General features: G+C 39.7%; 1 protein-coding gene across 5 annotated transcripts in view; it reads left to right on the plus strand.

Moving 5' to 3' along the window:
* Nucleotides 1-27,826, plus strand: part of SLC9A2 (solute carrier family 9 member A2) — a 221,658-nt gene that overhangs the window by 21,244 nt on the left and 172,588 nt on the right. Inside the window, exons 1-3 of one of the 5 annotated variants that reach the window (XM_069094918.1) lie at nt 4,143-4,405; nt 6,605-6,968; nt 7,436-7,601. The exons of 1 other annotated variant lie outside the window; for it this stretch is intronic. The gene's annotated coding sequence lies outside the window, so the exon portion shown is untranslated. Of the gene's footprint in view, nt 1-4,142; nt 4,406-6,604; nt 6,969-7,435; nt 7,602-27,826 lie in introns of those variants that run through there. 3 more of the 5 variants (XM_069094919.1, XM_069094920.1, XM_069094922.1) reach the window with 3 other exon arrangements.

The following is a 27,826-nucleotide window of genomic DNA, read 5'->3' on the forward strand; positions in this document are numbered from 1 at the left end:
TGAAAAAGAGGGTTGTGATAGGAACAATGCTCATTTTGTGTAAGCTGGGTTGGCACTTTAAGGGGACAGTGAGGCCATTTTACTTCCTTGCTGCCCGAGGAGCATTGGGAATTTGGGGATCAAAATCTTTATATTGCTTATTGTTCTCCTCCTAAGAATGTTTTCCAGGCGGTCTGCAATGCTGATTCTTTAGGAAGAGCTGAATAATATGCTACAGAATCTTCTTTAGTATATTCTTTTACCTTCTAATTAGCAAACTGCTTTTTTTATTGTATTTTATGACTCACAAGTGTTTATTGCATAATAAAACCTCAAACCTGAGCTGTTGGACTAAACCTCATTTATACTTGGCCTATAATAGCATGCTTGTATGAACCTTTTGCGTTTAGCTCTCCTTTTATGTGGAGGAAATAAATATTTGTCCTACATGTGATTTATATTATAAATCAAGAACCCTTCTACCTGCTTCCCCCCTCCCCCCACACACACTTTGGGGAGATGATAGACATGAGTCAAGCCTAAGTTTTAAGTAAATAGTCCCTTGGAGTTTTTCATTGGTGTGTAGTAAGTGTAAGGAAAGGGGCCTGACATCTTTCCTTAGGGACCAGATTTCCTCAGGACTAAACCCACACACTGCATGCTTCAGTCCAGAAGAGAGATTTCTCTTGGCGGTCTCTTTGGCCCCATCAGCGGGTTATAAATTATAACTTTAGATATCCAAAGTTAAAGACTAAAGTTAGAATTTTAAACAACTGAAAAAAATGAACCACGATCACCTAAAATATCTAGCTAATTGGAGAAAAAAATGCTTCAATGTTCTGCTCACTTTGTACTCAGTTTCTATGTGTTTTCTGGTTTCTAAAAATATTCACATGTAGCACTAATTAATTACTCTTGCTCTTGTGATGGAGGCAAAAGAGCTCCTCTCTCTCTCTCTCTCTCTCTCTCTCTCTCTCTCTCTCTCTCTCTCTCTCTCTCTCTCTCTCTCTCTCTCTCTCTCTCTCTGTCTCTCTCTCTCTGTCTCTCTGTTTCTGTCTCCCTGTTTCTCTGTCTCTCTTTTCTTCTCCCCAAGGAAGGCAGTCTCACATAAGCATAGAGTTTAAAAATCAACACAGGGACCTAAAAATAGAAGGCAAAAGTCTTTCTACCTGTGGAATTTTCTTCACCACTTCCCACTTTTACCAGTGTCACACAGTTACTCATTTGACAGTGGTGAGTGAAAGAGCCTAAGGAAGTGTCATATCAATGCTGTAGACTACACTTTATTTGGCATTCAAAATCTTACCTTTACATAAACTCACAGTGCAATGCAGGGAAAAGACTATGTATGGGGAATTTGAGGTCTTCGTTTTCAATAGAAGTTCTGTTACCCATCACATGTGTGACCTTAAAAGTCAGTCACCCAGTGAATATTTACCAAGCACCTACTATGTTGTAAGCACTTAGGATACAAAGATCAAACACAGATCCTCCTCTCAAGGAGTTCTGCTCTAATGGCAGAGAAGACATGTAGACAACTATGTACAAACAAGACATGTTCAGGTTAAATGTTAAATCTGCAGAGGGCAGGCTTTAAAATTAAACAGGATAGAAAGAGGCTTCCTATAGTAGGTGGAGTTTTAGCTAAAACATGAAGGAAGGCCGGAGGTGGAAATGAAGTGGATACAGCCAGTAAAAATGCCATGAGTTGGGAGATGGAGAGTCTTAGGTAAAAAAAGCAAGGAGTCTAGTGTTACTGGATCATAAATCATGTGGGGATGAATAAAGTGTAAGAGGACTGGAAAAGTAAGGGGAGCAGGTTATGTTGTTGTTGGGTTTTTTCAGTCATGCCCAACTCTCTGGGATTCCATTTTGGGGTTTTCTTGGCAAAGATACTAGAGTGGTTTTCCATTTTCTTCTCCAGCTCATTTTTACAGATGAGGAAACTGAGGCAAATAAGGTTAAGTGACTTGCCCAGCATCACATAGCTAGGAAATGTCTGAGGATTTGAACTCATGAAGATGAGTTTTCTTGATTCTAAGCCCAGTGTTCTATTTACCATGCCACCAAGTTGCCCTGGAACTGGTTATAGAGAGCTTTAAAAGCCAAACAGGATTTTATATTTGATCCTAGAGGCAATGGGGAGTCAAAAGAGTTTATTAAATGCAGGGAAGAGTTTCACATAGTCAGAACCACACCTCCAGAAGATCATTTTGGCAGGCAAGTGGACCGGTGTGGGGAGAGACTTATGTCAAGCAGACCAACTATAGTTATATATATATATATATATATATATATATATATATATATATATAGGCTATTTGCCATAGTCCAGGTATGAGGTGATGAGGACCTATACTGTGTGCTGACAGTATCAGAGGAGAGAAGGGAGCAAATTCAAAAATATAAAACCCATAGGTCTTGACAAAAAAAATTATTTGGGGAGAAGGTAAGAATATGGACTGGAAGGTGAAACCTAAGTTGTGGGCCTAGAAGATTGAGAGGCCTGAGTTACTCAAGAGCTTCAGCTAGGTGATCTCTGGGCCCTTTCTAGATCTACATCCTATGATACTACAATTTCTTTAAACCATTACAATTTTCATGGCTTCATTATGGAAAATGGCATCAGTAATGACTCTTACTAGTATTATCTAGCATTTCTATAGTGCCCACTAGTATCAGGCAGTGGCTAAGCACCTTATATCATATTTGATATTCACAGCAACCCTGGGAGGTAGGGGCTATTATTAACTGCATCCCACAGTTTAGGAAACTGAGGGAGACAGAGGTTAAATGACTTACCCAAGGGTAATATAGCTATTAGCTATTTGAGGCCAGATTTGAAATCAAATTTTTCTGACTCCAGGTGCAACTCTATACACTGTGAAGCATCAAATAGGGAATAGAAGCCAGTCTTGGATTATAAAAGACAAAGATTCAAATCTTGTCTCAGTTACATATTAGCTGTGGGAGCATAGGTAAGTCACTTTATACCTCTCAGTGCTCCCAATCAACTCTCTGAGATTATATAAATTAATTCCAGTTATTGATCAACAGCCACACTGAAAATCAGTTAAGACAGTCCTCTTCCCCTTCCCTCCCTATACCTCCACAAAAATCTATGAACTTGTGGTGTTACCTTGAAAAAGTAATTTCTTCTTTTCAGGGATTAAGTTTGCTCATTTATAAAATGGTGATGATGGAGGGATCTAAAGCACCTATCTCCTAGTGCTGTTGAGAGGCTCAAATGAGATGCATTGAAAACACCTTGTAAATCGTAGATCACATTATTAATGCCAGCTCTTACTATAGGATCATATAGTTAGAACCAGGAGTCACCTTACAGGTCATTGAGTCCAAACCCATCATTCTACAGGTGAGCCACTGGGATCAAGCAGCTTGCCCAGAATTACATAGCTAATGAATTTATGAGGTGGGATTTGAACCCAGATCCTCTCGACTCTAGGTCCAATACTATATCTACTACACCATATTCTTTCCCTTTAGAGGACTAATAAAAAAAATTTCTGGTTGGATAGAGTGCTGAGCCTGGGAGCAGGAAGACCTGGATTCAAATCTTGTCTTAGACAGTGAACAGATGTGTAACCCTAGACAAGTCATGTAATTTCATTATCTGTCTCACTCTCCTCATTTATAAAACTGGATAATAACAGTTACTTCCTAGGGTTGTTGTGACAATTCAATGAGATAATATCTATAAAGCTTTTTGCAAATCTTAAAGCACTATACAAGTGCTAGTCATTGTTAATGTGAATAATTATCATTTAATATCAATTTTATTATAATAATTATAATAATAGTATTTTAAACTTTTCACACTTTTTTCTTAATGTTATTCCTAAATCTACTTGTGACAAAGACAGGACAGGTATCATTGTCATTATACCCATTTTAAAGTTCAGAAAATGGAGGCACAGAGGAGTTTTTACCTTGCCTAAATAAGGATACACAGCCAGTTAGTCATAGAGCCTGGATTAGAAACAGGTCTTCTGACTTAGCCTCCAGCTCTTTCCACTAAACTATACTGGTATTTTGAAACCTTAGAACACATGAGGCTCCCTTAACAGCTGAAGGCTTAACTGGTATTAGGTTATATTATTTATAGCTCTGATGTGTGATTAGGAAAAGGTGTCACACATATAGAATTCTCATGCCATCGAATTGGGCCTCAAACCAGAATGTACCAAGAGAGAAGACTCTTATTTGGTATAAGATTGGACAGTGAACAGAAAAGTTCTTGAAACTTGGCTGTAGGGATGAGGAAACCTGACTATTTATTCAGAAAAGGCAGTAATAAATATCATCATAGAATGAGTCCTAAACTGAATTGGATTAAGCTGAATCCCTGTCTGGGAAGTTATGACTAAAGAAGAGAAGATCAATGAGAATATTGTTCCTAAAGAAGGTGAGAGCACTAACAGATAATATATACTCCAATAGACTTAGAAAAGTATTTACTGTACAAATAGGGAGAGTATTTGCAAAATGTAAGAGGAGGGTTGATTTTGACAGACTTGAACTACAACATCTTTCAGCATTCATATTTGTCAACTCACTTGTCTCACCTGGAATTTCCTAAGGGCAATATTCCAGGGACAAAATGGGAGGGCAAGATCAGTCAGCTCAGTTTCTTCAGTTTCCTAAAATGCTCATTTCTGTATTTGCTTCTGATGACATTTGACATTGTTGAATATGTCTGGCTGTACAAAAATATCCTTCCAAAGCTTTTAGGCACAATGTTTGTTATTCGTTATTGTCATATCAGGTTGGAATAGGAGTAAAATCTACTAGCATTTCCTTACAATATGGGTTAGTCTCACCTCTTCCTTCCTGAGACAGGATTTAGTTTTTCCTAGAACGACACAAAGCTGTCCCTGGGACCTGATTGGCCTGGCTTCCTGGTCACCTAAAGACAGAACAAGTCCTAGCCATTGGACTCAAAACTTTTCCAGTGGGGTGGATTTGTGAAAACTAAGTCATCATAACACTTATCATAAACTTTACTGTATCCTGGCCTTGGTAACCAGATGTGACCAGACACATTTTCATGAAGAAATGCAAGTGCTGCTTTGGCTACAGAAGTAAAGCCCTACTGTATCTTTGTTGCATATCCTTGCTGTATTAGGGTGAAGTAAACCACCTATTATTAACTGTTCAATGACATGAGTATTCCCTTTGTCCCAATATCAAATCTGAAATAAGAGAGTGCTGGCATCACAGACAAATCTAGCACAGGTTACCTTGTTATAATTGCTTGGGACAAGTCACTATATTTTCCCCTGGTATAAGTAACTGGGAAATGATACATTACTTTATGATCCAGTTGGGCATGATTTACATTTATATTTTACTTTAAGTTTTCCAAAATACTTTACATAAATTGTCTTATTTTATCCACACAATTCTGTAAAGGAGATGCTATTATTATGATACGGATTTGGAAACTGAAACTCTAGAAGGTGAAGTGACTTTCACAGGGTAACACACTAAATGTATGAAGGAGGATTTGAACTCAGGTCTTACCAAGTCCTGTGTGAATGAGCTTTTCAAATGGAAGTGAGATGAAGTCTCATCTAAACCTAGAGAGAGAGGTCCTAATACTAGCCAGAGGAAAAGGTCCTAAAGTCTCTATGATGGGAAGAGGCAACTAATTTTCCCTCTCTGTGTGTATCTTACAAAGTCTCTCTCTTTGTGTCTCTATGTCTCTCTGTCTCTGTCTCTCTTTCTCTCTCTGTCTCTCTGTCTCTATCTCTCCGTCTCTGTCTCTCTCCCTCTCTTTCACTATCCTCTCCCCAATTTATAAGATGATCCCATTTCTTACTCTATTTGAGAGTAATGATTGTATGTTATTTCACCTTTACGTCTTTAGAATTAAAATTTTGTTCAGTGACCCTTGATAAACAACCAGAGAGATATATAAGATTTCCACAAGCATTTACCACTTAGGGAAGCATCTGACAAAGAGTAGGCACTTAATAATAAAAGCTTGTTACTTTGACTTGACTATGATGGAAAAGATACAGCACAAAGTCCAGGTTAAGCAGGGATTCCTTGTGGTTGCTGCAGTCTTCCAGATGTTTTTGTTCATTAATGACATTGCATTAATTGCTTTGGGGCAGATAGGTGGTACAGTGGATAGAATGCTGGGCGTGGAGTCAGGCAGATTTAATTTTCTGAGTTCAAACTGGATTCAGACACTTACTAACTGTGTGACTTTGAGCAAGTCACTTTGTCCTGTTTGCTTCAGTTTACTCATCTGTAAAATGAGCTAGAGAGGGAAATGGCAAACCATCCTAGTATCTTTGTCAAGAAAACCCCAAACGGTGCCATGAAGAATCAGACACAACTGAACAACAAATTGGTTCAAGTCCCAACCACTGCAGAAATTGCTGAAAGAGTTCTAAAGTCATTCAAAAAAGATTAATTAATACATCCTTACAAGAAAGACCAAGTGCATGATAAATATCTATTGTTCAGATTTCAACATGCATCTAATTGAATATATTATAGAGTTTAATTAAGAGTATTGTAATGGCAAGCAAAGAAGTAGTTAATACCTTGTTTCAGCTATTTAATTAACACAGTAGTTAACATCTTGTTTCAGTTCATGATTATATCAAGTATTAAGATCCAGAACTTGGGAATCCCACAACTTGTGAACCCTAGAACTTGTGAACTCCTGTTGCTAATGCAACAGAAAGGGGAGGAGCTAATGAACATATATAAGGAGAGGCCCAGGCTGGAGAGAGCAGAATTGAGAACAGAACTTGTGGCAGAAGTGAGAAGTGAGAACTGAACTGAGAAGAGAGAATAACTGAGAACTGAGCAGAACTGAGAACTGAGAAGAGAAAACTGAGAACTGAGCAGAACTGAGAAGTGAGAAGAGAATTGAGAAGAACTGAGCAGAACTGAAAAAAACTGAGAAGAGAACTCTTGTGGTGGCAGAGTCAGGAAGGAAAAAACTTAAGGTATCCCGACAATCTATGTTTGTCTATTCTGTCTGTGTTTATTTATTTGTTTGTTTTGCTTTTTGGAGGGAAATTTGGGGATAAGTGACTTGCTCAAGGTCACATGGCTAGTTTTTGTGTTAAGTGTCGGAGGCCGGATTTGAACTCAGGTCCTCCTAACTCCAGGGCCAGTGCTCTATTCACTATGCCACCTAGCCGTCCCCTTTTCTGTCTGTGTTGATGTTTGCTTGTGATACTTTCTACCAAAGCCCTGGGACCTTATTAGAAGCCCTAAAAGAGGATTTTCTGGTTGTCTGTTTACAGAAGTCCTAGAGGAGGGTTTGGGAGGTCTTGTGACTTTTTTGATGATTTGTATTGACCTCTTGGACCTTGTTTGCGGGTCGGTGTTGATTTCACAGGCAGATAGTGAATTGGTGATGATGCTGGCAATGTGCATGAATATTATTGTGGCTCTGTTAATGGAACAGGAACTAGACAAGGAACTGGACAAGGAGCTGAAGTGGACAAGGTGCAGAGAGCTGCCTGCCTTTAAATCCAAGTGACAGTTGGATAGAGTCGGGCAGGACCAGGGACCATAGAAGAGGAACCATCTGAGAGCCAGCCTCAAGTCAAGATGAAAAGACCTCTCCTTAGGTATTTATTGCAAATTGAGATCATGATTGACTGGGGCCTAGGGGGTGGGAGGACTTTGTACTCTGCATCTTGTACCTCTTCAGGATGATTGAATTAAGGATGAATGGAAACTAACCTCCAGTTAAAAAGAAAGAAGACTTTTTGACTGAGAAATTAAGACAATGTGACCTAGGGGTAGAGAACTTTGACCTTTGTACTTTGTGTCCATTAAGGAGGCAAGCCTCCTTAAGGATGATTGAGTTAAGGGCTCACTGAATGATTGTGCTTTGTGTCCCTTAAGGAGGCTTGCCTCCTTAATTGATGATTGATTGAGTTAAATTCTTACTGTATGTAGTTTGTTTAAAACTGTGACCACTTTAGTTATAACCTGTTATGTCATAACATTTTGAATGATATTCTTTGATTTCTGTGAATGTTTTGCTTTAATTTACTGCTGAATAAATAGAGACGTCACTATACTATGTAATCAGAACCTTGAAGCTGTTCACATTAGCAGTCCTCTGGAAAGCTGCTTGTGCTTGGTTTCACAAGTATGTATATCTGTAATGGTAGTGGGAATTTGAAGATCTTCCCTGCCCCTTAATAAGCCCAAGGGAATTTGAAGACCTTCCTTCTTTGAAAATATATTCTGCCCCCTAGTAGGCTTAATGTAATCACATGGAGCCTGTAGTGAGAGGAGTTTGCTGTAGGGTGAAGCAGAACCCACAGGAAGCTGAGAGTCAGAGCTAGACTAGACAATTGGGAAGACAGCATGCATCCCAGGGAGTCAGTCAGACTTGTGAGTAAATATTGCTCTTGTGTTGGTTTGTGGGAAGGCTAAATGATGCTGTGGTTCTCTGTGATATTGTGAATTATTAACTTCTTTGCTACTATGATTTTTTCATAGTTTTCAGGTGTCTGAGTAAATGTTTTGGTTCTGTCTTTTCATGGAGAGTCTGTTATATTTTGCAATCAAGCACTCTGTGGGCATTTTTATAGTGACCATGGGTGCTGTGTATATTGCACTGACACTACAATATCTGGGATAGTCAGTGAGTTGGACCCTGAGTTGAAAAGTTATCTGAATTACTTTCATAAAACTACAAAGCACTCTTATTTTTCCTGTGCTTTCTGTAACAGCAAAGGTCCATCTTTTTAGTCAGAATCATTTTTCCAATGCTGCCATATATAAACATACAATATAGCAAAATCAGTTAACATAGCAACCATATCTGAAAGTGCATGCAACATTTCACATCCATTGTCCCTCACCTCCATCAAGAATATTCACTCATTGCCTCTACCTTCTCCAGGGTCCACTTGTGTTCCTGGCTTCCCTCTTAAGTATTAGCTGCTTCTAGTGGAAAGGGTCCAGGTTTTGGAACCTTGGGCTGAACTGGGGGCTCTGATGGAGTTTGCCACAATGATGAACATTTGCCTTTGCCATCCCCACCCCATCTTTCCCCCCCTTATTCTTTCAGGGAAGCCATGTGGCCTGGCCAAGTGAAATCCCAGCGTTAGTGACTTGTGTGACCTTGAACAAGTCATTTCACTTCCTGGGATGTTGGCTTGGTTGGTCCTTACCCTACTTCCCGTGATCAGCTTTGTCTTTCCTCTGAACATTTCCTTATTTCCCATCACTTCAAGGCTAATCTCAGGGGATGCTTTGTATGGGAAGCTATTGCTCATCCCCCTTTCTCCTTAGTTACTTACCTAGATATCTGTTGAATTCCCAATAGAAAGGAAGGTTTGGGTGGGGTGGGAGGAAGGGAGTTTGTTTTGTTTTTCTCCAATTTTTGTATCCTTACCATAGTGTCACACACAGAGTGGGCCCTTAATTATACTTAGAGAATTGGATATTCAAGTGAGGATTTGTTTAAATCAGTACCCTGCAGCAGTGCTTGCTTGAAAATTGTAGGTGGAATAAATGTTGCATCTGAAGAGAGAACCTTAAAATGGGCAGTGTTGAAGCTAAAGAAATGAACCTTCAATGGGGGGTTTGTAGGCATTCTGCCAGTCCAATGGGCAGGATGTTTAGGGGGGAGGAAGAGGAAGAGTGGGTTCAGGAGAGATGGAACCAGTTCAGAGCAAATGTAGAAGGGGAAAAAGAAGAACAGTATTCTCAGGATTTTAGTGACTTGACACTTTCTGGAGCCCTGCCTTAGGCTCGAGGAGTTGGGTAGATTTTCCAAGTAGAGGGGACAGAGTTGCTGTGGTCCCTTTCCTGTCCAAAGCCAACTGTGCTCCCTGGCTGTTCCCAACGACAGAGAATGCCGCTGAGTCAGTGCTGATGACAGATGCTCACTTGATTTTGAATTTTAAAGCTGACCATTCTGGGACCATCTGCCTTGAGCTGCTCTTAATGAATTAAGAACCTCATTCTCTGAAGTGGATCCTTGGGCAATAGGGGAAGGTCACTGCTGCTCTTGGATCTGAACAAGATAGTGGCTGTCTCCCTGTCTCCCTTTCCCAATGGTTTCAGTTCTGTGACATGTCAACCCTATTGGCAGGGACTAAGTTGTATTTTTATCACCCTATTTATGTCAATAAACTTGAATGACTTTTCATTTAAAAGTAAAAAGAATGTTCACTCATGTCTTATTTCCATCCTTTCTCACTTAGTCTGAGACATTTCTCCATTGATCATCTTTTCTTTTTCATATCTCCAGTCTGCTCTCTCCCTCTCTCTCTGTCTCTCTCTGTGTCTCTGTCTCTCTCTCTGTCTCTGTCTGTCTGTCTCTCTTTCTCTCTCTCTATATGTATATATATATTTCTCTTATTCTTTCTCTCAATTTCCTTTCTTTCATTCTCTCTTTTTCTCTTTCTCTTTTCTCATTTTCTCTCTTTGCCTTTCTTGTTTTTCTCTCACTTTCTCTTTTCTTCTTTCTCACTCTCCTTTCTTTCTTTTTCTATATTCTCTTTCACTTTCTCTCTTTTTTTTCTCTCTTCTGTCTTGTTTCCATTTCTCAACTCTCTTCCCCCCCCCCATATCATCTCAACTCTCTCGAAATTATAGATTTCTATTTACAATTACAGGATATGTGGACTTCACTGGTAAAGGGAACCTTCTTTATTTTGGAGGGGGAAGGCAAGGTAATTGGGGTTAAGTGACTTGTCCAAGGTCACACAGCTAGTTCTGGGGCCATATTTGAATTCAGGTTCTCCTGACTCCAAGGCTGGTGCTCTATTCACTGCACCACATAATGACCCCAAAGGGAACTTTCAAATGAAGAAACTCCCTTGGCCAATTCAGAATCACACCTTCTCATCAGCTTAGAGTTGTTTGGAGGATTGAGAGGTCAAGTGACTTGACCAGGGTCACATAACCAGCATGAATCTGAAATGAGACATGAACTGAAGTGTTCTTGGGTCTAAGTCAGTTATTTTTCTCTATTATTCCAGGCTGCATTTCATTTCAAGATCCAGTTTATTAAACCCCACCCCCCTCTCCTCCATGAAGCCTTCCCAGACCACTCCAGCCTCCACTGATTTTCCCATTCTCTGAACTCCTATAATACTAGTGTGGGCACTCAATCACATACCTTTTACATTATGCAGTCATTGAACTGTTTCAAGCATTACTTGATATAAGCTCCTTCAGAATAGGGACTGAATCTTAATAGTTTCTCTGTCTTCCTTTCAGGGCCCACGTAGCACAGCAGTGAGCATACAGTGTAGGTGTTGAAAACTTGTGGGCGCATATGTAATTTGTGTGTGCCCACATATTCTGTGCACTTTCTTCCCACAAAACTTCTACTTCCTTGGAGAATTATTTCTTAAATCTTTCTTTTAAAAAAAAATCTGTTCATCGAGGTCCCCTCCTCCAGAATTGTACAGCTGAGAAGGCAGTGAGCAAACAGCTACAACCACAAAGCTGGTAAGGCATGAAAAGGAAGACAAAGGAGGACCATTAGGCATCTTTGCTGGGTGAACCACTAATCCTGGGCACAGGGCTTCAGAACACAGCTCTCACGGAGCATCACTTCCTAGGAACATGTTGTACTCCAGTGCTTTTAGGACCTAGTACCCAGTGTTTGCTCTTGTTATCACTGAGGATAAGGAGTGAAAAAAAGTTTCTAACAATGAGTACAGTTTAACCCTCAAAAAGAACATATCTAATGGCTCTTTTCTTCTCCTTTACTCCTTCTTTCTTTCCTTTCCTTCTTTCCTTTCCTTTCCCTTTTCTTTCTTTCTTTTGCTTCCTTCTTTCCATTCTTCCTTCCTATCTCTTTCTCCCTCTTTCTTCCTTCTCTTTCCTTTCTTTCTCTCTCTTTCTTTCATCTCTCATTCTTTCTCTTTTTTCTTCTTTTATTATCCTCTTCTCTGTCTCTGTCTCTCTGTCTCTCTCTCTGTCTCTCTGTCTCTGTCTCTGTCTCTCTCTGTCTCTGTCTCTCTGTCTCTGTCTCTGTGTCTCTCTCTGTGTCTCTCTCTGTCTCTCTCTCTGTCTCTCTCTGTCTCTGTCTCTCTCTCTGTCTCTCTCTCTGTCTCTCTCTCTGTCTCTGTCTCTCTCTCTGTCTCTGTCTCTCTCTCTCTCTCTGTCTCTGTCTCTCTCTCTCTCTATCTCTCTGTCTCTCTCTCTATGTCTCTGTCTCTCTCTGTCTCTCTCTCTGTCTCTCTCTGTCTCTCTGTCTCTGTCTCTCTGTCTCTCTCTGTCTCTGTCTCTCTCTCTTTCCTCTCTCCCTCTGTGACTCCTTGGCTTATTGAAGCTTTATACTTCCCTTAGACTAACTTCTGTGACATGGGCCACTCCCTGCCCTCCACTCCCTCTCCCTGATCTCAAAGCATTGTAGTTCAAACCTGAGATGAGTGTATTGGATGAGGTTCCTTTTTGCAGCAAGGAAGGTCTCATATATTCTTCCCAGAATCCACCAAACAAAACTCTAGGAATCCTTGAGTGGACTTAGATTAAATCATCAGAAACACCACATTGAATGGACCTTTTTTAAAAATTTATTTTCAGCTTTCAACATTCATTTCCACAAGATTTTGAATTACAAAATTTCTCCCAGTCTTTCCCCTACCTCCACCCCAAGATAACAAGCCTACTGAATACCCCTTCCCCCAATCTGTTTTCTCTTACTTCTTTGCCCATACCCCCTTAAACTTTCTAGTAGGGCAAAGTGGATTTCTATACACCAGTGTTTGCATATCTTATTTCCCAGTTGCATATGAAAAAACAATTAAAAAAAAACATTTGCTTTTAAAACTTTGATTTCCAGATTCTTTCTCTTCTTCCCTCCTCACCCTATAGTAGCTATATTGTGAAAGACTAACTATATTTCCCTCCATCCTATCCTGCCCCTCTCTTATTCTATTTTCTGCTTTGACCCTGTCACTTTTCAAATGTATGTGCCCCAACTACCCTCTCCCCCAATCTGCCCTCCCTTTATCATTCTCCCTCTTATCTTATCTTCCCCCCTACTTTCCTCTAGGGTAAGATAACCAAATGAGTGTGTATATTATTCCCTCCTAAGCCAAATTCAATGAGAGTAAAGTTGACCCATTTCCTTTCACCTTTCTGCTCTTCCCCTCCATTGTAACAGTTTTCTCTTGCCTTTTTCATATGAGATTATTTGCCCTATTCTATATCTCCTTTTCTGCATCTCTTATTATATTCCTCTCTCACCTCTTAATTTTATTTTTTAGATATCATCCTTTTCTATTCAGTTGATTCTGTGCTCTCTATGTATACATGTATACACATATATACACACTCACATATGTATTTATATACACATATACCCTCCTATATATATATATATATGTATGTATGAGTACAAACACACACACACACACATATATTCCCTTCAATTATCCTCATGCCTAGAAAAGTCTCATGAGTTACAATTATAGTTTTTCCATGTAGGAATGTAAATAGTTCAACTTTAATAAATTCCTTATGATTTCTTTTTCCTGTTTACCTTCTCATGCTTCACGTGCTCTTTGTATTTGAAAGTCAGACTTTCTTGGGGCAGCTAGGTGGTGCAGTGAATAGAGCACCAGCTCTGGAGTCAGGAGGACCTAAGTTCAAATCTGGCCTGAGACACTTAACACAAAAACTAGCCATGTGACCTTGGGCAAGTCACTTAACCCCAATTGCCCTCCAAAAAGCAAAAAAAAAAAAAAAGAGTTAGATTTTCTGTTCAGCTCTGGGTTTTTTTTTTTTTTTATTAAGATTACTTGAAAGTCTTCTATTTCATTGAACGACCATATTTTCCCCTAAAGCATTATACTCAGTTTTGCTGGGTAGGTGATTCTTGGTTTTAATTCTAGCTCCTTTGACATTCAGAATATCATATTCCAAGTCCTTTGATCCCTTAGCATAGAAGCTGCTAGATTCTGTGTTATCCTGATTTTGTTTCCACAATACTCAAATTGTTTCTTCCTGACAGCTTGTAATATTTTCTTCTTGACATGGGCACTATGGAATCTGGCTATGATATTCCTAGGTGTTTTCTTTTTGGGACAGACACGCCAAGCTCTGGCAAACTGGCCACACACTGCAGGATAACCACCAAAGATTGTGATCCAGAGCCAAGCAGGTCAAAGCAAGAGTGCTTATCCTCTGAATGGTCTCTTGGTCCCCCTTCGATCTGCAGGCCAGGAGCTCTGGAGGCAGCCATGTGTCAACAGTTACAGCCATTGTGCCTCCACCATCTCTTACCCTGGGGGCAGGGACCATCTTTCATCACCCAGTTACAACAGAGTTCTGCACTGACCTTGTACTTTCTCTTTGGCATTTATGGGTTGAGAAGTCTGTAAACCACCACAGCTGCTGGTGATTCACTCTCCTGACATCTGTTCCAAGCAGTCTAGGCCACTGGTCGGGCCACCCTGGGTCCAGGCCCACATGGTTCACGTGGGACTGTGCTTGGCTCCCAGCTCACTGCAATAGACCCTTCCTGCCGGCCTGCCGGGCTACCTTCAATGGGAGATTTGTTTCTCTCTGTCACTTTGTGGGTTCTGTAGCTCTAAAATTTGTTTAGACTCATATTTTACAGATATTGCAGGTGTTTGGAGCAGGAGCTGCATGAAGTTCCTGTTTTTATTCCACCGTCTTGGCTCTGCCCCCCCCCCCCTTTTTTTTCTTTAAAATGAAAGATTCCATTCTTCACATGGAAAATTCAGTTCTAGTAAGGAGAGGCAGGAATTAAGTAAGATCCATCTCAGATTCCTTTTATATTCACTCTTATAATGTGTTAGTCTCTTTGTTAGTCTGGATAAAATAAAATCATGTGTGCATGATACCCACCTATTGGCACCCATTTATATATATATGTATATATATATATATGTTGTATATATACACATATATATGTATATACATATGTATATACATATATACACATATAAATATGTTGTAAGATATATACATATATGCAATATAAATTAAATCCAATCTGTAATGAAGTCCTGATAATTTCCCCTTTGTAATAGATGTTATGTATGCTCTCCTTCTTTCCTCTAACACTGCTACCATCCTGGTGCATGCCCTTATCAACTCCTGCCTGGACTCCTTTAAATTTCAACTGAAGTCAACCTTCTACAAGAAGTTTTTAACATCATCATCAACTCTCCTTTCCCAATAAAAGATAAACTTACTGTAGTTTTATCTATCCAGCTATCTGTCTGTGTAATTATCTATCTACACACACAATGTATATGCTAAATACATGTGTTATACACACATATATATATATATATATATATATATATATATATGGATATATTAGTCAGTCATTCAGTAAGTATCAAGCATCTACTATTTGCCAGAAACTACCCTAACCACTGGGAATCCAAAGAAATTTTTTTTTAAGTCTCTTAGTGATCCTGTCTCAATCATGTAAAATCTAGGTACCCCAGGAAACTATGAAAGTAAGAAGAAAGTGATGATCTGAGCTGGCAGAGGAAGTTGTCTATGCCAATGAAATTATAGGTCCAATACCTATCTGTCTGTCTGTCTATCCATCTCTCTCTCTCTCTCTCTCTCTCTCTCTCTCTCTCTCTCTCTCTCTATCTGTATATGTATGTGTTTATGGTCCATATCTGTATGTTTTTTTTATTATATAATTTTTAACTCACTTAATAAAAACAATAAGTCCATAAATTCAACTAGGATTTCACTTCTAAGTAGGCAAGATTCAATAAAAAAGTAGATTCCACAAGAATAATAATTTTAGGCAACATATATCATGTCTTCGATGAATAATATTAATGGAGCCAAATTTATCAGCTCTTCTGGGGCATTTCCTTAATGCTCCCTCCTATGCTTCTGCTCAAGAACATATGGTTAATTTCAACCTTCAAAGGACCCCATGAAGAAAATTTTTATAGTTTTTTTCATTTTTACTTTTTCCTCTTCTCTATTTGTAATGCCTTCTTTCTTTTTTTTTAAATGCTTTATTAACTTCTGATTTACATCGTTCGTTTCCGCCAGATTTTGAGTTACAAATTTTCTCCCCGTTTTTCCCCCACCCATCCCCCCAAAACAGCAGTCCCACAGGATAACCCCACCTCTGATCTGCTCTCTCCCATATTTTCTCCCATACCCGTTTCAACTTTTCCAGTAGGGCATGGTGGATCTCTATATTTCCCAATTACATGTAAAACAATATTGATAATAGTATATATATATTTAAACATTTGATTTTAAAACTTTGAATTCCAGATTCATTCCCTTCCTCCCTTATCACCCACCCTTACTGGGAAGATAAGCAGTTCAGTATAGGTTGTACATGTGTGGCTAATGCAAAACAACAACATAGCAGATATATTGTAAAAGACTGACTATATTTCCCTCCCTCCTATCCCACATCCCACTTGTTCTATTCTCTACTTTGATCCTGTCCCTTTTCAAAAGTGGGTGCTTCCAACTTCCCTCCCCCCTAGCCTCCCTCCCTTCCATCATCCCCCCTCACATTCCCTCCCCTCCTATTCTCCTGGAGGGTGAGATCCCCTATTTAGTGTGTATTTCCCCCCCTCCTCAAGCCAGATTCAATAGGAATAAGGTTGACCCATTCCCTTTTGCCTTCCTATTCTTCCCCTCCATTGTAACCATTTTCCCTTGCCTCTTCTGTATGAGATAGTTGCCCCACTCTGTCTCTCCCCATCTCTTCTCATTATATCCCTCTCACCTCTTAATTTCACCTTTTAAGTATCATCCCTTCCTGTTAAATTGGTCCCGTGCCCTCTATCTATGTATACCTGTAAACATATATACACACATTCACATATGTATTCATATGCCTGCATACCCTCATATAAAGACATATGTGTATATATATATATTTCTAATCCCTTCAACTACTGAGAAAAGTTTCATAAGTTACAATTATTGTTTTTCCATGTAGGAATGTTAATAGTTCAACTTTGGCCAAGTGGCTCAGCAAGCAAGAGCACCGGCCTCAGTGCCGGGACGACCCGGATCAAATCTGGGCCCAGACACCCAGCACCACACCCAGACACAACAACTGGCCCTGCAACCCCAAGCAAGTCACTCAATCCCAATTGCTTAAAAAAAAAAAGTTCAACTTTGATAAGTTCCTTATGATTTCTTTTCCTTGTTTACCTTCTCATGCTTCTCTTGCTTCTTGTATCTGAATGTCAAATTTTCTATTCAGCTCTGGTTTTTTCAGCAAGAATGCTTGAAAGTCCTGTATTCCACTGAATGACCATATTTTCCCCTGAAACAGAATACTCAGTTTTGCTGGGTAGATGACTCTTGGTTTTAATCTCAGCTCCCTTGACCTCCGGAATATCACATTCCAGGCCCTTCGATCCCTCAGTGTAGAAGCTGCCAGATCCTGGGTTGTCCTGATTGTGTTTCCACAATATTCAAATTGTTTCTTCCTGGCTGCTTGTAATATTCTCTCCTTAATCTGGGAATTCTGGAACCTGGCTATAATATTCCTAGGAGTTTTCTTTTTGGGATCTTTTTCAGGAGGTGATTGGTGGATTCTTTCAACCTCTATTTTGCCCTCTTGTTCTAAAACATCAGGGCAGTTTTCTTTGAGAACTTCCTGGAGGATGCTTTCCAGGCTCTTACTTTGGTCATGGCTCTCAGGCAGTCCAATAATTTTTAAATTATCTCTTCTGGATCTATTTTCCAGGTCAGTGGTTTTTCCCATGAGATATTTCACATTGCCTTCTATTCTTTCATTTGTTTGGATCTGTTTAACAGCATCTTGATTTCTCATAAAGTCATTAGCTTCCATTTGCTCCAATCTAATTCTGAAGCAATGATTCTCCTCAGTGAGCTTTTGAGATTCTTTTTCCATCTGGCAAATTTGACTTTTTAAGGCATTCTTCTCCTCATTGCCCTTCTGAGCCTCCTTTGCCATTTGAGTCAGTCTGTTTTTTAAGGTATTATTTTCTTCAGTCAGGCTGTTGACTCTCATTTCATAATTTTCTTGCATTGTTCTCATTTCTCTTCCCAATTTTTCCTCCACTTCTCTTATCTGCTTCTTAAGATCCTCTATGGCCTGTAACCAGCTTGTATTTTCCTTTGAAGCTTTTGGTGCAGGAGTTCTGACTTCACTGATTTCCTCCTGTTCCATGCCTTGCTCCTTCTTATCCCCAAAATAGGAGTGTAATGTTGGAATCTTCTGTCTGCTTTGTTTCCTTTGCCTGCTCATTTTGCCACTCAATGATTTGACTTTTGGGCTTTTTGCCACAGTAGGACTCTGCCACCAGACAGGGGAGTTTTTGTCCCAAACACTGGGGATTTCTCAGCTGCCGGAGGTATTAGATGGGTGCCCTCTCTGAGGTCTCCACACGCTCTGGCAAGCTGGACACACACCCCAGGACCTCCACCCTAGACTGCAATCCAGATCCAAGCAGGTTAAAGCAAGAGCTATGACCCCTCAGACTGGTGCTTGGTCCCCCTACACTCTGCAGGCCAGGAGCTGAAGCCGCCACGTGGCGCTGGCAGGCTGTGCCAGTGTCTCAGCAGTTTCTCGCCCGGGGGTAAAAGCCACGCACTCCCACTTACTGGGTCCCAAAGTCCAGAATGCACTGGCCTCTCACCTTGTCCTTCGCATCTATGTGTTGATAAATCTGGAAACGGCCACAGCTGCTGCTGATCTGGAGTCCCTCTGGCTGGCGGCTGGTCAGGCCCGCCCTGGGGCTAAAGCCTTGGCGTGGGGCTGGGCTCGGCTCCCAGAGCGCTGCGCTGGCTGATTCCTGCCGGCCTGCCGGGCTGTTCTCAGGGGGAGGTTAGCTTCTCTGTGTCATTTTGTGGGTTCTGCAGCTCCAAAGTTTGTTTAGAGTCCCCTTTTTACATGGATTGGGGAGGGTGGAAGCCGGAGCTGCGGGAGGGTCATGCTTCTACTCCGCCATCTTGGCTCCTCCTCCCTGTAATCCATATCTGTATGTTTTATACATATTGTATCTAATATAATGCATAGAAAGGAACTTGACCTATGATTTTATTGTTATAGGGAGCTCCCAGGTGAGATATGTCAAAGTAAACCAGTAATGTTTTGGTTACTTTTGTTTTGTTTTTGCCATGTATATCTTAAAGTGCTGCCTAGATTGATGAAAGATTAAGTAATTAGCCCAGGGTCACAAAGACAGTATGCCTCAGAGGTAGAGTTTGAATTGAGGCCTTCTTGCTTTCAAATATGGATTATGTGATGCTGCCTCATATCCACATTTAATAGCATATTATGTATGTGAGGCATATATGTTCATGTGTATGTATGTACAGAGACCCATATATGTATATAAACACATATTCACAAAATTATAATATTTCTATTGAAGTTCCCTGTAATTCTTTTTTTTTTTTTTTGCTTTTTGGAGGGGGAAGGTAGGGCAATTGGGGTTAAGTGACTTGCCCAAGGTCACATGGCTATTTTTTGTGTTGTGTCTGAAGCAGGATTTGAACTCAGGATTTGACTCCAGGGCCAGTGTTCCAGTCACTGTGCCACCTAGTTACCCCTCCCTGTAATTCTTAATGGGAAAATTAGAAAAATGATAGTAGATAAAGCAGATCTATTCTAAGAGAATATGAAACATGAAGAGTTTGAAATTGTCTTTGGCACTCAGATTTTCTCTGTCTCCACATACTGCTGCTTGTCCTTCATTCTGGAAGAAGATTGTTGGCATCAGGGAAGTGATGCCATAACATACAAGTGAGATGGATTTAAGTGAGGGAGCTGCTCCAAGTCACCAGCCTCACTTTCTCCTGTGGAGCCATCTGGCTCCAGTGGCCATATATGGAACAGGACAACTGAAGATGGCCCACGAGGCATGGGAGACCTTGGCCTTTTCAAGCTAAGGTCTTTAACAAGTCTCAGTTTGACTGAGACAGGGCCCATTCTGTGATTAAAATTTAATAAGAAATGAGGCAAAGAGTGACTTCTTTAAAAAGATCTGGGAAGGGAAGACCTTCAAGGTTTCAAAAACAGTTGTCATTTACATTCATTCTGAGTTAATCAGGGCCCAAAAAATTACCAAGTAAGACTTGGCCTGGGACCTATTGTTGGTCAATCAATGACAGCCTAAGTGATTTGGGGTTCAGGCTGATCTTTAAGAGAAAAAAAAACAAAACAAAAACCACATGAACAGCTAAGAGGCAATCAGAGGCATCCCTTAGATCTGTAAAACTTGGCAGTAGGTAGGGGCCAAAACTAAAATAGACTAAACTTCTTTGGGCCACATATAGGATTTTAGCAGCTCACTTTCCAAGTAAAGGTATAATTAATGAATAAACTATTTTGCAAATAAACCATATTTTTAAAAAGGGAAATTTCAATTAATATCAATTAATTACATTTATTATTTATTTATCATGGAATCCCTCCTCCCAGACTAGAGACAGACTGAAGATGGTTGGTTGTGGCAGGTCATGTGACAAACAGGAGAGTGTGCAATGGAAACCCATTTGCCAAGTTACATGGCAAGCACAATAGTGAGTAACAGAGCACACACAAAACACATTTTTACTTTCTTTTACATACTCTACATTTTTTTGCCTGCTGCCTGAAATCCTTTGACCGATGCTTGCAGACCTGCCTCAGATTCTAGTTCTTTGCTTTAATTTTTATCCCCTCTCACTCCCTCCTCAAGGATCAAGAAGGTTTGTTTTCTTTGCTACTATTCCCTCCACAGTATTATTCACTCTCTTCACCCCACCTTCCTATCTATCCCTGCTAAGTTTGATGTATTTCTATTCCAAACTCTGTGTGTGTATTCAACCCTCCTTTATCCAAGAATTAAATTAAGCTGATGTTCATGTTTCCCACCTTTCTCCATGTCTCTATACTCTTCTTCTCCCATACCTCAGTAACAAGAAATAACAAGTCCAATGTTAAATCAATGTCAGGCACCAGCAAGCTAACAGAAGAGGTAGGGTAGCAGAGCAGACCTTCCTCATTCCTCATATTCACCTAAGGAATAGGAAGGCAAGATAGAATAGAGGAAGCAGGATGTGCTCAAAGTTTACATGCAAATCCCAATCCAAACTGAGAAAATACTTCAAGCCAGTAATCTTGGTTGAACTTGAATTGAACCTAAACTAGCATTTCAAACTCCACCTTTTAGTATTAGAACTTGAAAATATTTCTGCATTACCAGGGAATATTGATGCCAGTATTGGGCTATAATTTTTTTTTCAGTCAAAAAGAGAAAAATATGTTTTTCTGGGGTTATCACTTTAACACATTATGTTTCTTTTTCCCTTGAATAGAAGCACAATTAGAAAAATCATATAGGTTTATATGTTTATTTGTGCATACTAATTTTTTTTCTTACTAGAAGTAATTGAGCAATCATTCTGAATTGGTTGTTGGTGTTTATTGCACTTGTTTCTTAATTTTTATCTAAACTTGAGGTGAACTAGATCAGTGTCAGCCAAATCTTTGTCACAACTGAGCCATGAGCTCTTTTCCTCCTCCTCCTCACTCTCTTTCATCTATAATCAATTCAACAAATATTTATTGAGAATCTATTATGTTCTACCTCTAATTTCTCAGTTTTCTTTAATCCTATGTCTTTTTTCTTTCCTTCACTTTGCCACACAAGGAAATAGGCATAAGCTGGAATTCACCATTCTCCACAATTGTTCCACTTAAAATTAAAAAAAGCAATAATCAGCTGATTATAACTTCCTATCATTGTATTTCTCCTTATGTCTCATTCCTCCTAAACCCATTCTTTACTCTTATTGGGACCTTCAATCTTCCCTTCAACCCTTTGAACCTTTTCAGGCCATTATGACTTAACTTTCTTCCCCTCCCCAAATTGACCCTATAGCTAATCAATTCTACTCTAAGCTGACCACAAGCCCTGTAATTTCTCACCCCCTTTCCACAACTGAGTCTTGGATTACTCCAACTGTTTATCTCTTCTATTCTGACTCATGAACTGCTAAAGAGACATGGAAGACACTGCATAACCCTGCTGATGAGGTGCGCTATCTGTCACGTTATCCAATCTCAACTGGGCCCTCACTGCATCAAGGTGTTTCTTTTATTCTATGCTAATTGATTCTTTATTTTGCTCACAAAACTATTCCAAATCTTTTTTTCCCCCTTAAAACCCTTCATACTTCCATCTTAGTTGAGGACCTCAATTCTTACTTTACTGATGAAAGAACTGAGGTCATCTCAAACAATCAATATTTATTAAGTTCTTATTATGTGCCTAGCATTGTGTTTACCACTTTTATCACTGTGACTACAAAGAAAAAGCAAAAACAATTTCTAACTTGAAGGAGATTACATTATAATGGAAGAGAAAATATATAAATTGGAATATACAAGATAAATACAGAGCAAATGCAAGATAAGCTTAGAAGGAATGCTGGCATCTAGGGGGAAGGACTAGAGGTTTGGAGGGCTAGGGGAGGAGACGGATTGACCTCCTGGAGGATGTGAAGCTTAAGATGAGTCTTCAGGGAAAACTAAAGATTCTAAGATTTGGAGGTTAAAGGTTGAAGGTTAATGGTCAAAAGGCCTGTGTCTTCTAGGAATTGAAACAGGAGCTGTTTTGCATGTATGAAGACTATCAAATAGACTTCCAGTATGGCAGAGTCAGAGTGTACAGAAGAAAGTAAAGATTGGAAATGAAATAAAATTAAATTAAAATTTAAAATTAAAAGATTAGAAAGGGAGGAAGGGGCCAGATTGTGAAGAGTTTTAAATGCTAAAAAAGGACTTGATATGTGATGCTAGAGATCATAGGCACTGGAAGTTACTGGGGGAGCATGATCCTGTCAGACCAAACTTTAGAAAAAAGCAACTGAGTGAAGGATAGATTGGAAAGGGTAGATACATGAGGAAGGGAAAGTAAAAAGAAGTTATCCTTTTAGTCTGTTCATGGTAATGAGGTGATAAGGCCTGAACTAGATTGATAGCCTTCTAAAAGGGGACATTTCCAGGAGATGCTGTGGAGAAATAAATAACAGGATTTGACAACTTATTCTAGGGTTGTGGTAAAGACAGAGAAGTCAAGGGTGGTACTGAGGTGTGGAACATAGGAGAGTTTAGAATAGGGAGATAGTTTGAGGGAGAGAGCAAAATAATGATTTGGGGCATGCTGAGTTTTAGATGCCCATGGGAAATTTAATTTTAAACATCTAACAGGTAGCTGATGATGCTGAACTGGAACTTGGGAGAAGAACTAAGCATGGATAAATAGACCATTTACAGAAAATGAATAATTAATCCCATGGGAACTAATGAGATTTCTTAATGAGAGTGTAGAAAGGAAAAAGAGAAGGGAGCACAGGACTAAACTATGTAGTCCTTCTTCTCTGCTCTTTAACTCAAAAGCCCTTGACATAATCCCCACTATCTCCTCCTTTCTCCCCATCTCTGACAATGGGGAGGTCCTTCTTGACAAGGCCAGCACCTATATATGTACCCTTGATCCCATCACTATTCTTCACCATATTGTAACTTCTCATTCCTCTTATCTTTCAAATATTCAGCCTCTCTCTTTCTACTGGTTCCCTTCTACTACCTTCAAATGTGAAGGTCTCTCCATCCTTAAAAAAAGCCTTCATTAGATCCTATCTTCCCCTTCTAGTATCATCCTGTATCTTTCCTCCTTTTTCCATCCGAGCTCCTAGAAAAAAAGTCATCTACATCTGTTGCCTGATTTCCTCTCCATGCACTCACTCTTCAATTTTTTGTAACCCTATGTTACCAACAAACCATGGGCATGCCTTCTCTATCCTTTTTGTGACATTGTTCTTTCTAGCTTGCTTATTCTTTCCTCCTACCTGCATGCATATCCCTTCTTAGTCTCGTTTGCATATTTGTTATCTATATCAATTCCACTAAGATTAGTTTTTTTTTTCTATTCTCTCTCACTTGGTCACTTCATTAACTCTCATGTGTTCAATATTCATCTGTATGCAGATGATTGTCAGAACCATCCATCCATCCATATAGCTTAAATCTCTCTCCTGAGCTTCATAGGAGAAGTTGGATTAGTTCTGAATATTGAAAAAAGAGATGATTGTTCAAACCATCCATGTACATGTGGGTCCTTTCCCCCCATTTTTATGATCTCTTTGGGATACAGCTCTAGAAGTCAACACTGAGCTTCTTAGTGTCATTGAGCACATTGAGTGTAAATACTTCTTTGGGGATTATAGCATTAGGATCTGGAGGCAAGGGGGAGCCAAGATGGTGGAGTAGAAGCACAAACTTGGCATGGGATCCCACTCCAATCACTTCAAATTCATGTAAAAATTACTCCAAACCGACTTTAGAGCTACAGAACCCACAAAGTAACAGAGAAACAAATCTCCCGCTGAAGGAAGCCCAACAGCGGACAGGAAGGGTCTATTGCACCAAGCTGGGAGCCGAGCACAGTCTGGCATGAGCCAAGCAGTTCCAGCCAAGGGCAGCTCTGACCAGCAGCTATCAGAACAGACTTCAGGGGAGCTAATTCATCAGTAGCTATGGCGGTTTACAGACTTCTCAACCCATAAATGCCAAAGAAAAAGTAAAATGTCTATGTGGAACTCTGTTGGAATGGGGAACAGAAGAATGCAGTCTGGTCCCTGCCTGCAGGGGAGAAGTGGCAGGAGGCATGGGGCCGTGCAGCTTCTGTGGCATGGCTGCCTCCAGAGCTCCTGGCCTGCAGATGGTAGGGGGACCAAGTGACCACTCAGAGGCTAATGGCTCTTGCTTTAACCTGCTTGGATCTGGATCACAGTCTTGAGTGGTGGTCCTGGGGTGTGTGACCAGTGAGCCAGACCTTGTCAGGGCTGTAGGGAAAGTGTCCTCCTAATAGGTCTGACAACATTTGCAAAAACCCCAGCAATTTGGGAAATAGCTCTCTCCATTATGGAAGCAGAGTTCTACTGTAGCAAAGAGCTCAAAAGTCAAGTTATTAGTTGGCAATATGAACAAGCAACAGAAGCCCAAACAGACCATAAAATCTTTTTGGGGGGACAAAAAGGATCAAAGCATGGAGAGGGAGGAAGACAGCTAAGTCAAAACTCCTGCATCAAAAAACTCCAAGAAAAATATGAATTGGTTACAGGCCATAAAGGAGCTCAAAAAGGATTTTGAAAATCAAGAAAGATAAGTAGAGGAAAAGTTGGGAAGAGACATGAGAATAATGCAAGAAAATCATGAAAAGTGAGTCAACAGCCTGCTAAAGGAGACTCAGAAATACAATGAAGAAAATAACTCCTTAAAAAATAGATAACTCAAATGGAAAAAGAGGCCCAAAAAGCCAATGGGGAGAAGAATGCCTTAAAAAGCCAAATTTGCCAGATGGAAAAGGAATTTCAAAAACTCGCTGAAGAGAATAACTCCTTCAAAATTAGATTGGAGCAACTGGAAGCTAATGATTTCATGAGAAATTAAGATACTATAAAACAGATCCAAACAAATGAAAAATTAGAAGGCGATGTGAAATATCTCATTGGAAAAACTACTGACCTGGAAAATAGATCAGGGGAGATAATTTAAAAATTATTGTACTTACCTAAAAGCCATGATCAAAAAAAGTGTCTAGATACCATCTTTCAAGAAATTATCAAGCAAAATTGCCCTGATATTCTAGAACCAGACGGCAAAATAGGAATTGAAAGAATTCACTAATTGCCTCTTGAAAAAGATCCCCAAAAGAAACTCCTAGGGATATTATAGCCAAGCTTCAGAGTTCCCAGGTCAAGGAGAAAATACTGTAAGCAGTCAGGAAGAAACAATTTGAGTATTGTGGAAACACAATCAGGATAACACAAGACCTAGCAGCTTCTACATTAAGGGATCAAAGGGCTTAGAATATGATATTTCAGAGTTCAAAAGAGCTAGGACTAACACCTAGAATCACCAGCAAAACTGAGTATAATTCTTCAGGGGAAATATGGTCATTAAATGAAATAGAGGATGTTCAAGCATTCTTAATGAAAAAACTAGAGCTGAAGAGAAAATTTGAATTCCAAATATAAGAAGCAAGAGAAGCATGAGAAGGTAAATAGGAAAAATAAATCATAAGGAAATTATTAAAGATAAACTATTTACATTCCTACATGGAGAAATGATAACTGTAACTCATAAGACTTTTCTCAGTATGAGAATAGCTGAAGGGACTATATTTGCATATACATGTATAGGAGGGTGTATGTGTATATAAATATGTATGTGAATGTGGGCACATGTTTGTTCATATATACATAGACAGAGGGCACAGGATGAGTTGAATATGAAGGGATGATATCTAAAAAATAAAATTAAGTGGTAAGAGAGGAATATATTAGGAGGAGAAAGGGAGAGATAGATTAGGGTAAATTATCTCACGTAAAAGAGGCAAGAGAAAACTGTTACAATGGAGGGGAAAAGCAGGAAGGTGAAAGGGAATGCGACAACCTGATTCTCATTGAATTTGGCTTAAGGAAGGAATAACATATCCTACCCTACAGGGAAATAGGGGGTTAGGGGATAAGAAGGGGGATGATAGAAGGGAGGGAAGATTGGGGGAGAGGGTAGTTAGAAGCAAACATTTTTGAAAAGGGATAGGGTCAAAGGAGAAAATAGAATAAGTGGGGGGGCGGGATAGGATGGAGGGAAATATAGTTAGTCTTTCACAATATAACTACTATGGAAATGATTTGGATAACTACACATGTACAACCTATATTGAATTGCTTTTTTTCCCAGTGGGGGTGGGTTGATGAGGGAAGAAGGAAAAAAACCTGGAACTCAAAGTTTTAAAAACAAATGTTTAAAAAATTGGTTTTTACATGCAACTGGGAAATAAGATATGCAGGTACTGGGGTATAGAAACCCATCTTACCCTACTAGAAAGTTAGGGAGTGATGGGGGAGGATATAAGAGAGAACAGTTTGGGGAAGTGGCATTCAGTAGGCTTGCTATTTTGGGTTAGGGGATAGGGGAAAGACAGGGAGAAAAAATTGTAACTCAAAATCTTATGGAAATGAATGTTGAAAACTAAAAATTAATTAATTAACAAACAAAAATAAAATAAAATAAAATTTAAAGAAATAAAAAAGAATCTGGAGGCCTGAATCAGAGACCATCTGAGTCCAGCCTCTTCATTCTACAGATAAGAAATCAGACACAGGAAATCCATTGCCTAAAACCATAGGGATGTTAAATATGAAAGGCAGGCTCCCAACCCAGGTCCTCTGACTCTAAAGCCACTCTTTCTACTGTACCACACTGCCTGGCACCTTCTTATGGCATTTAAAGCCTGTGACAACCTTTCCCTTTCCAAATTTCCAAGTCTTCTTACGCTAGCAGCCAGTCCTGCAGTAAGGAAGACCTGAGTTCAAATTCAGCTTCAGACACTTACTACCTGTGTAACCTTAAGCAAATCACTTAACCTCTGCTTACCTCAGTTTCCTTAACTATAAAATGGGAGTGATAGTAGCTCTTATCCTTCCAGTGTCAAATGAGATAATGTTTGTAATAACATTTAACACTAGACAAAGTATGTAGTTAAGAAGTGCTTGCTTCTTTCCTTCTTTCCAGTACTCTATAATCAAGACACACTGGCTTTCTTGCTGTCCTTGCAACCAACACTGGCTGCTCCTAAGTCTGATATGCTTTCCCTCCTCACCTTCCCTTTCTGAGACTCAATCTAACACATATTTTCTGCAACAGGCCTTTCCTAAGTCTCCCTTGCTACTCCACTCCATAGCTAATGCTTTCCTTTTGCAATTTGCTTTTGAGTTGTTTCAGTCATGTCTGACTCTGTGACTCCATTTGGGGTTATTTTAGCAAAGGCACTGGAATGGTTTGCAATTGCCTACTCCA

Source organism: Petaurus breviceps, unplaced genomic scaffold, assembly GCF_028583685.1.
Source record: "Petaurus breviceps papuanus isolate PSGF00001 unplaced genomic scaffold, PetGlider_PUasm1.0 223, whole genome shotgun sequence".
Taxonomy (NCBI): Eukaryota; Metazoa; Chordata; class Mammalia; order Diprotodontia; family Petauridae; genus Petaurus; species Petaurus breviceps.